The 9,947-nt window shown below is 38.8% G+C and overlaps 1 protein-coding gene across 1 annotated transcript in view; it reads right to left on the reverse strand.

Annotated features, from left to right (window-relative positions):
• The window catches only part of grid2 (glutamate receptor, ionotropic, delta 2), a 724,936-nt gene that overhangs the window by 441,093 nt on the left and 273,896 nt on the right, over window positions 1-9,947 (reverse strand). The gene's annotated exons all lie outside the window — the stretch shown is intronic.

The following is a 9,947-nucleotide window of genomic DNA, read 5'->3' on the forward strand; positions in this document are numbered from 1 at the left end:
AACAGCGGTAAAATGCAGCATGCAGACACGAATGAGCCACCCGCTCTGTTTTTGTCACCGGGGTAGGTAGAAGCCTTGGCTGCAGCTGTGCTGGCGCTGATTGTTTTTCTGCATCAGCAAAAATTTGGCCAACCTGAAATTATCTTTTCATCACACCTCCTAATTTCATCTGACAGGCAGGGAAGCAGATTGTGTTTATACTTCCTCTCCCCCTCCCCGGCCATCACTGTGTTGCACTCAATTTACCATGTGCATACTAATGTCTCAGTCGTTGCGCTTGCGGGTCGCCTTGCTGGTTGAATGCTGACGAAAATATTCACGTAGCGTTCTATGGGACTGAAAGACAGATGGGCAGACAGACAGGCAGAAAGACAGACAGGGTGAGAGGAGAAAACACAGTGTCTCGTTGCGGCTCATCGTCTCGCAGAGCCATTCGTTCTGAAAGGCAGTCTCATATTTACAAGCAAAGGGATGGGAGCTTCTTGAAATCCTCCGTCTTGCTGCACGCCTTTGATCTTTCCAGATGTTCAAACGTGCCCTGGTGTCTGACAGGCAGCAGAGGATAAGTCTCTCAGTTTAAATTCTTATTAAGCAGTTTATATTTTGTTTTGTGTTTGTTTGTTTTTTACAGTGTAGCCCCAGTAGGTTTAAAGCGTCGCTTTACATAAAAGTCTCCTCAGGGAGGAAAGGAGGAGCAGAGTCGGACTGCAGGAAGGAGAAGGAATTGACCAGGAGGAGGGAGGCGATCGGGGATGCTTTCAAGAATCGTCTGATTGCCTTAAAGAGAGCTTCATATCTTGTACACACACACCCACACACACATGTATGTAACTTTATATGCACATACAGACCACACATACCAAACACACATTCAGAACTCCTTTTCGTGCTGCCTCCGTGTTCAGCCCAGAATATCCAAGTAGACAGGCGAGGCCTTGGCCAGACTGAGGAGCAGACAGTGGATTTCTTTGATGTTGAGTCTCATGTGCGGTTCTCGCTGCCAGCAGCCCAGCATCAGGTCGTACACTTCTTTGGGACAGGTCCGGGGCCGCTGCAGCACCCGACCTTGAGTTATACACTCTATCACCTACAGAGGAGGAAGCAGAAGGGAAGAAATGAAGACGTGACCTTCAATTTCAGCCACGGCCTCAGCCAACTCGGGGTACAATTCACCACCTTCCGGAAGCGTAAAGTTCAGTTGTCATGATAAATATCTCCTGTAAAAACGGTGTCACCTTGCCATGGTGATATACAGTGAAAATGCCACCGTAAATGCATTATTTATTAAACTCAAGGTGTTATGCAGAGGAGCAGTCATCCATAAACAGAGTGACAAGGAAGTCTCAGTTGTGCATTTATGATCATAACTTGAAGTATTTCATACTTTTTGATAACATATAGGAGTGAGACTTTAAGTAGAAATGAAGTGTGATGTATAACTGATGGAGAGTAAAGGCACTATTTCCTCACCCCTGTTTGTAAATTACCTACATTATTGTCAGGCTATAACATAAGCTTGTTATAATTTCCTCAGACATTAAGTACACCCTGCTGTGCTCATGGAACGAGCACCACTTAATGGCTTTTATTAAGCCTCCAGAAACAGCTGGGGCTTACAAATTGCTGGATATCAAGGATCCAATCTGTTTGAAAGTTGTCATTTTGGCGAGCAATCAAGCAAAGCTACTCCTCCTCGTTCTTTGATTGCTATCAGCTCGTGCGAGCGGATGAGTAATTGATATCTAGTCGTGGAGGAAAAGTCCACGTTCTGTGGAAAAGATATCAGATTCAGGGTCAGGAGATGAGTGATCTGTGAACAAGGAGGATTGCTGGTTGTTTGTGAGAAAAGAAGGCCCGATCGGTGTTAAAGGTTAATTTGTGGATGTAACCAGAGTTGAGAGCATCATTAGATTCAGTTTGGTGAGAATCAAGTTCGTTGAAAGGGTTAAGAGTCTACAAGACAGCTGCATTTTCTGCGTTTTACAATTTTCTTTCTTCTTATTTTCTTCTTTGTAGCCATTTCATGCTCATTTTGCAGCTATTTACTTGTTGGTTCCTTGTCAACAGAAGGAATGTTAAGTGGATGTCTCATTACACAGAAAAGCCTTGTGATTTGAGCAAAGTGGTTGTTTGGGATGTTGTTGATTCTTACTATTTTAGGCTCGCAATCTAAAAAACAAAATGTTGTGAGATGTGTTCACTGTAAAAGAAGTATGTGTTGAGGATGATACTCGGCTACTAGGAAACCAAATTTCAGCTCCAAATCTATAAAACCGACTCAGTTTCAGACATTTGTGTGTTTGTTGTGTTGGATTAGCTGTGGCAGCCATATTTAATTGGGTTAACTTTGAAAGTTATTCAGCTGTAGATGAACATCCAACAGGTATTTTCTGAGAGTTTCATTAAAATCCATTCAGTGGTTCATAAGATATTTTGTTAGCAGACAGTCAGTGCTTCCTCCAATAGTTAAATACAAAACTATAAAAACAAAAACACATTGCACAATCGGTTCGCGTTAGAGGTTGAATTCTAAAATCCTCATAATCTGAGTAAAGTGATTGTTCAGGAAGTTGTTCTTAGTGATGGTATTAAATTCAAATAAAAACAAGAATAGAAAGAGAAATCCTGCGTGGATCAATTATGTCATTTATCAAAATGATTGCAACGGCATTAAAACTGTTTTATCATCAAGAATTACAATTTAAATTCTGGTTGCTTAAGATTTGGAAAATGTTAGATATTTTTAGAAAACCAGTATTTCTTATTTCGTTCTTATATTTCAAAAACACACATCCTATTCAGATATTCAATCAAATTATTTTAATAGTGGTCAGTCAGATGTTTTATTTTAACACTAATGTTTACATATAGGGACATGTTAATTTTGGATGCAGTGACACCATTCTTTGTACAAATTACAACTAAAGAACGAACCAGATTAAAATACAATAGTCCCTTACTTATCGCGGGGGTAACGTTCCAGACACCTCCACGATAGGTGAAAATCTGCAAAGCTGGGATGTTATATTTATTTTATATATATATATATATATATATATATATATATATATAATATATATATATAAAGCTTTATAAACCTTTCCCACACTCTTGCAACGTTCTTAACAATGTTCAAAACTGTAAATGCTCTAAAAGAGCACAGCGAAACGGAGCAGACAGACTGATACTACAGTTACTGAGCCAATCCTGGGGGTGGACTGGCCATTGGGAGCACCGGGCCTTTTCCGGGTGGCCTGGCCCGCTCAGTAATCACAGAGTTGGACTGAAGTCTTAGTTAGGGTTGCGCTTGTATTTTAAATAAACAATTAATGCTGCTCACTCAGGTATAAGACAACCCCCTTCCCCAATCCTTTCTTTTTCCGAGTCCGTCTGTCACAGCAGAGCAGAGACACACAACAGGTTGCGTACCCGCCTGCTTTGTGTCTGTGCTCTGCTGCGACAGACAGCCTCAGAAAGAGAAAGGAGGGAGCCCTTTGGTGATTACTGAGCGGGCCAGGCCACCGGGAAATGTCCCAGTGCTCCCAATGGCCAGTCTGCCCCTCAGCCCAATGCTCTGATTGGTCTCTTTCCATCAATCAGCCAACTGTGTGTCATGTACAATCTTGCGTTTAAAACTCACGCAAGAGTGAGTCTGCAAAAGTCGAACCGCAAATTATGGAGGGACTACTGTGATGCCTTGTGTTGAGATCATTAAAATATTACAGTCATTCTGATCTATGACAAAATGAACACAAAAAACATGAAGGTGTTTTAGTTTGGTTTCAAACACATGGCTTCATCCACCCATCTGCCTCAGTATCATTTCAGTGTTGATCTCTGACAACGGACCGTTCCTCTTCCTGTCACGGTGAGTAATTTTCCACGCAGAACTTACACAACAACTAAAGATAATAACTCGGTGCAGCTGTGCTCCTTTTCAGGTGTAATGAAAATGATGTGATCCCATAAAATCAGAGAGAGCTTGCAGAGCTTGTAGTTTTCTGTGAGGCTGAGAAATGACCCAGGCTCATTTACTCATTGCATTTAGCACACAAACTCGTTCCGGTTCATTTCCACTCTGAGGTTAGGTTCATTTATTCTTTTACTACATTTTGCTGTAACATGTTTTTTTAATCTTACTGATGCCGCGGTCTGCAGGGATCTGGTTGTGTTTTCATCTCCTGCAGCCATGAAAAGCAACAGCTTTGTGTATGGGTGTGAAAGGAATATATTATTTATTGATCTGCTTTCTGATACAGTCAATATTACTTTTTTTATTTTCATCCTTCTATTATGTTAGGGTCATCGTTAATGCTTTGGCATTATACTTTATGAGTCAGGCGTCAGCTGGCCAGACGTGCTTATCCCTCCCACCCCCACACCAGGAGGACTCCTCGAGAAATGTTTACTTGCAGCGTCTCCCTCTGTGTGTCTGTCTGCTGTGGGAGGGGCCCCTGATGACTTTCTACAAAACAAATCTTTTCTGGTCTGGAAGGTGGAACGGGTCAGAAACTCAGACAGGACAAAACATGAATAAGTTCTGTTGGGTCTGGCTACAGTGTGGGTTCATTAATTGTTTTTGTCTTTTAGCAAAATACCTCTTATCACTGGACCTATTTTAATGAAACACTCAGAAAATCATCATTGAACGTACGCCCAAAAGTTTTGGAGTAAACTTGTCAATGAGGCTGTCACAACTAATCAAAGTTAGCAAACGCACAAATCAATATAAATCGGTCAATCAGGCAGATACTGAGCTACAACTTGGTGTGGTAGTAGCTGAGAGTAATCTCCATCACATATGTTGAGCATTTATAGATCGGGCAGGATTTGTCTTTAAAAACTTTGGTCTGTGGGGTGATGGGTGAAGTAATACACTTTTAGGTTTTATTTAATATGTGTCTTTTTAGAGGTGATTTTGAATTGTAACCATGCTGTTTTCTATTTGTTCATTTTGCCGCCTTTGTTGATGTTTTATTAGTTAATTCCAGTTTTACTGCCCCCGTTGATCTCCCTTTGACTGTTCTCATTGTTTTCACCTGCGTCTCATTAGCTCATGGATCCTTTCTGCCCTGCTCTTTCTGTCTGGACCGGCTCAAGTTATGTATTTTAGATTGGCTCAAGTCTTGCGTGTTCAACAGACTGCTTGTTTTTCCTCAGCCGCTTAGCTCTGATTAAACTTGATTGTTGCTGCCTCCTTTGGGTCCTTCCTTCCAACACCGTTCACATCTCTGTGACAACGTATCGAGCTGACAGTGCTTTAAAATAAACACACGTCTGCTGCGCTGTACTTGATACTTTACGCAGGTAGTAGCACTACAATGAATGGGTTTCCTCTACGTCCTTGATGCATGATCATACATCGCAAATTCTAAAGTAGTTTAAATAAAAAAAGGTTGTGTACCTCATTATTGGAGAGCTGGTACCAAGGCTGTTTTCCATAGGTGAAGATCTCCCAAAGGACAACTCCTAGACTCCAAACATCACTTTCTGTTGTGAACTTCCTGTACATGATGCTTTCAGGGGGCATCCAGCGGATGGGCAGCATGGTGTGACCTCCGACCTTTATACACACAGATACACATGCACATAGAAACTATAAAATCATTTTATTGTAAAATGAAGACATGAAAGAGCGCTGAGGCCCTACTTGTTTCATTTTATGTCATTCTTTTCTGGAACATGATGCACATTTTCTCATCTCTCTCACGCTGTCAGGAGTTTCAAAACGTTTTAAAGTGCAACTGCAAACATTTGACTCCTCCAAACGGCTGCCTGAGGCGTTTCACTGAATGAGTTTGATGGTTCGGCGCTGCAGATTGCATCATTCCTGCACGCTTCGCCCTGATAAATCTGTTTACCTGGAGAGTATACTATTGTTTTGTGTGCAGTACTTCCTCAAACAAATGGAGCATTTATAGCATGATGTAAGAAATGCATAAAACTACAGCGACTGGAACCTGTGGATAAAATGCGAAGATTGTTTAATTTAACAGCAAATCAATGTTGTCATGTGGTTGTGCTCTGCTCTTTCATTGTGTTTGGGACCTCTATCAAAATCTTATGTGGGTGAAATTTAGTTAGTTAAATATTTATTCACTTTAAATTATGCTGAGGAACGATGAGGTTTTCAGAAAGCAGAAATAATAAGGAGCTCCCACACAGGCTGTCTGAGAGACAACTGGTCATTTCATTATGCGCTCTAATGTGAACTCGAACAGCTCAGCCTGTTAAACTGTCATATTCATTTTCTGTTTTTATAGTTCATAAAGCCTTCTCTTTTCAGCTAAACTCACTCTATCACGAGAGGCTTGAAGCTGGTCAGTATCACTGTTGATTTGTATCTTTAAATGCAAAAAACAGCAAATAAAAAAGCACTCCCTGCACATTTGAATTCATTGGTCTTAATCAAATATTCTTCTATACTGGCGGAAACATTTTAAACCCAGTTGTTGCATCAGTAAGTTTTTTTTTAGATGCAATGGAAATAAAATATATCAATTATTATTTTTTTAACGTCAGCATTTAACAAAAGTAGAGAAGATAAAAGTCAGTTATCTGATTTTTGTTGTGAGTGATCCCACAAAGAGGAGCAAATAACAGAAACAAAAACTCTAAAATGTCTCCAATGACTGATCTACAAGACTGAGGGGTAAATTGTCATGAGTTAAATTGAAGAAATGATGAATTACAGCCTGATTCCTTCTGATCAATGTTTTAAATTGAGAAAGGGCAAAAAGAAAAACTAAGATCTCTGCACTCTGACAATGAGCAAGATGAATATTAAACCCAATTTACAAAACAATTCACCATTTTTATTAAAAGGATAAATGGATTTTGTGATGTATGCTTCTGTGGGGCAGATAGTAGTTGTCAGTATCTTACCTGTAGTAGAGAGTAGCCATAACCTCAGTTTAGAGAATTAAAGAGAAATAACAAAGCTAACAGGTAGTTATACTGTTTTTATAAATCTAATCTTTGTCTTCTTAAAGCAATCCTCGCAAATTTTACACATCTTAAAGCAAATGTATGGTATGCATTGATACACATAATTACTGTTTCATCTACTGTATGTGGACAAGTAACATGAAATATGTTGCAATAACCTGATGCATGCTCAATGCATCATATGTTGCAATAAACTGCAGGACCATTTAAAACACAGCCAGTCTTTTGCAGAAATAACCATCTGATGCAAAAGTGATGCAATGCAGAAGCTCATGTGAGAGTTCACTTTGAAGTTTGAGTTGAAGTCAACAATAGCTAAATGGCTGAAATCCTCACTGAAACACACTCCAGTCTGATTAGCTGGTCTACTTCATGAGAATTTATTTGATTTTTCAACATGAGTTCATTCAGACTGCCATCTCCTGCAGGTAAGATGTTGACTTACTGCAACCTCTGCACAGTTAAAAAAAAAAAAAATCAAATTTGTTCTCTAAGTGTGTTGTTTATGCTAAAATGTACCACTGGTATGATTCAAACTGTCACAAAAGTAGGAAGTAGGGTAAAACATTGCATGTTTTAGTGAACAATGATTTTATAAATATAAAACATTTGTGGTGATATTCATCCATTTTCATCAGCTGCTAAGTTTAATATCAGTAATCAAACATAAATCAAGCAAAGGTAATAAAATATCAACATTTATTTCTTTGTTTAAGACAGATCTCCTCTCTGCTGTTTTTTGTGCCTAATTTTCTGGACAATCAACAAGGCTGCCTATACTAGAGTCAGAGAGTCAGTTTCTTTATTTGTCATTCGCATGTGGTGGAACGAAATTATGTACATAGGGTCCCAGTTACATCCAACAATAAAATGTGAAAGAAAAACAGTAATAAGATCTAAGACATGAACTAAAACAAACACTAAAATACGCTAAGCACTAATAGCATAAAAAAACAATACGATGAACAGCAGCACAAACATGAGTCTGTGTGAGCAGATGAGCACGAATGAACACATCAACATGAAACAGATCATCAACATGAAACAGATCAGCAACATGAAACAGATCAGCAGCAACATAAAACAGATCAGCAGCAACATGAAACAGATCAGCAGCAACATGAAACAGATCAGCAGCAGTATGATGTGATTTTTCACAGTGATTATTCTGGTTAGAGATTCATGAGTCTAACAGCCTCAGGGTAGAAGCTGTTCCTCAGTCTAGTGGTTCTACACTTAATGTTCCTTAACCTCCTTCCTGAGGGGAGCGGGGCAAAAAAATGTGTGTGCTGGGTGAGTGGGGTCCTTCATGATGCAGGTGGCCCTCTTCCTGCATCTAGAGGTGTATATGTCTGTGATGGTGGGATTACATTAAAAAAGTTTTTATTTTTTATTTTCCCAAATCAAAGCCAAGTTATACCTAACTCAATTTCCAGACCTCCCTCTCCCAGTTCTCTATTCTCATGTTACCCCTCCCCCTGCACCTCCTTCTCCTCTCACTCCTCCTCCGAACATGAATCAACTGCGCTCAGTTGCACAGCGCAGATAGCACAATCCATTTCTCCGTTTTTATGCCTGTTCTTAATGGCCCGCCAGTCACACTTTGCCTATTTTCTCTGTTAGCCAGTGGGTTATTTAATGTAGTCGTAAAAAGTGCGTCACGTAGATAGCCATCAAGTTCACTTTTATGTCTAGGGGAAATATGCCTGCCTGCATCTCTGCAGTTTTTATTCTTCATAACCAGGCTGGGGCTGCTCTCTCTGTGATACACCTCCTTACTCATCACTTTGTCAAGTTAAACTCAAGACATTACGCATTACAAGGCAGGATAGAATGAAATATAATGCAATGTTGCTTTTATAGCTACGTTTGATGATTTGTTATCAAATGAAAATCTCTAACATTTGATAACCACACAGATAATTTTTAGTTAACTTTATCACAAAAGGAAGTGAACCAGCTCTTCCTTCTGATTCCACTTTGCCTTTTATCACAACTTAATTATAAAGTTACAAAAATTTGAGCATGCATCAAGATTTTACAAAAATTTGGCAAAGTAAAATTAAATGAACTTTTTCTGCAAAATACACTGTGAATGCTAAGTGCTGAGTCTGCTGAAGAACGAACTGAAATTTTAAAACTAAACAGAACAGAAGTTAAAATCAACAAACCATCACTGAAAGCTTAAATTAGCAAAAATGTTGCTAAAAACAAAAAATAGGAAGATCGTAGCTAAAAGTTAAAAGCAACAAAACAGCAAACACATGCTAAATATAGCACAACTGCAGCAAAAGCCAAAATGAGTAGAACTGCAACTAAAGCCTAAATGGAGCATATAACAAAAACAAATCAGATATATTTGAATTAAATGATAAACAATATTTGTGAGGGATTTCAAGAGATCCTAATGGATTTCTATGGAGAAATGTTTATACATTTTAAAAGTCATTTCACACTATACAGATCACGCTGGACATTTTGACACATGAAGGTTAAAATAGCACAAATTGTAGAAACAGTTTGATTTAAAAAACACACGAAATAAACTATAAACAGGAAAACAATAATGTGAATGCTGACTCAGCAATAGGATGTTTAGACCCAAGTAATAAGGTTGAGTACTCTCAGGTGAAAAGTAGCAAACCATTATCAGAGTAAATTTAGAGTTAAAACAGGTATTTTGTCTCAACGTTCAATAAATAGGATAAGAAAAATTACAAACCTATCTTTGTTTCAAAATCATTAAACAAAACGAGGGCAGACTGTTCACTTTGGATACTTTTCATTTATTTGTGCTTCTTCCTCAGTATTTTATTCAATAGTATATTACACACACACACACACACACACACACACATATACATATACATATATATATATATATTTTTTTTTCATTTCATTTAGCCTTTATTTATACAGGTAGTCTCATTGAGCCACGAGAACTCATTTTCAAGAGAGACCTGTTTAGGGAGCACATGGTGGGGGTTAAGGGCCTTGCT

This window comes from Nematolebias whitei, chromosome 8, assembly GCF_014905685.2.
Source record: "Nematolebias whitei isolate Nwh7 chromosome 8, NemWhi1, whole genome shotgun sequence".
NCBI classification, from domain to species: domain Eukaryota; kingdom Metazoa; phylum Chordata; class Actinopteri; order Cyprinodontiformes; family Rivulidae; genus Nematolebias; species Nematolebias whitei.